Genomic DNA, 718 nt, shown 5'->3' on the forward strand with positions numbered 1-718 from the left:
ACAAACTGTTGTGATATTAATGATGATTTAACAGCATAATTCCTTACTATGAGCTGAGGGAAAATGGTCAAAACTACTGACCAAAAATTCTGGACAAGTAGCCCATTGACAAACCCGACACCAGACAAATCTGTATACTCCTAAATCTAAATTCAATTAAATGAAAATTCATCTCTCTCATTCTCCAGCACTAAAACACCCCTTATTTCCCTGAACCCCTCTCAGCCCCACCAGGGAAAAGAGGAGAGACAGATATCGCCCTAATCCTATCCCGACCAGTGTAAGCACAAAATTAATGTCAGCTAATCCACAAAGAATAAATCCTTCTCCTTGTGTTGGATGTAGGATCTGCTTTGAGTCACTTACCCAGACCCCCCTCCTTCAGCGTCTTAATTCTCATTAAGTGTGCTAATGCTATATCAGAGCCTAAATGTTGCCACAGTGACCGTATCCAGCAATCAAGCAATCCAGCATCATTCTAGAGCTGGGCCATGCAGCACTTGCCTCCAGCTAATGTGGTTTTGTGGCAAGATTTTATATCTGACAACCTCCCCCCATCCAGACCTCATACACACAACACCCTTGAGCTTGAATATAGCCTGGGTAAAGGGGAAGTGGCTTGCACATAATGTGGCTGTGTGTTTGAATACGGGTCCACCACTGGCTGGGTTGACAGCTCATTGGAGGGTCACAATTATCTGTTACATAGATACATTTA

This window comes from Sinocyclocheilus grahami, unplaced genomic scaffold (assembly GCF_001515645.1).
Source record: "Sinocyclocheilus grahami isolate Dianchi unplaced genomic scaffold, SAMN03320097.WGS_v1.1 scaffold11414.1, whole genome shotgun sequence".
Lineage (NCBI taxonomy): Eukaryota > Metazoa > Chordata > Actinopteri > Cypriniformes > Cyprinidae > Sinocyclocheilus > Sinocyclocheilus grahami.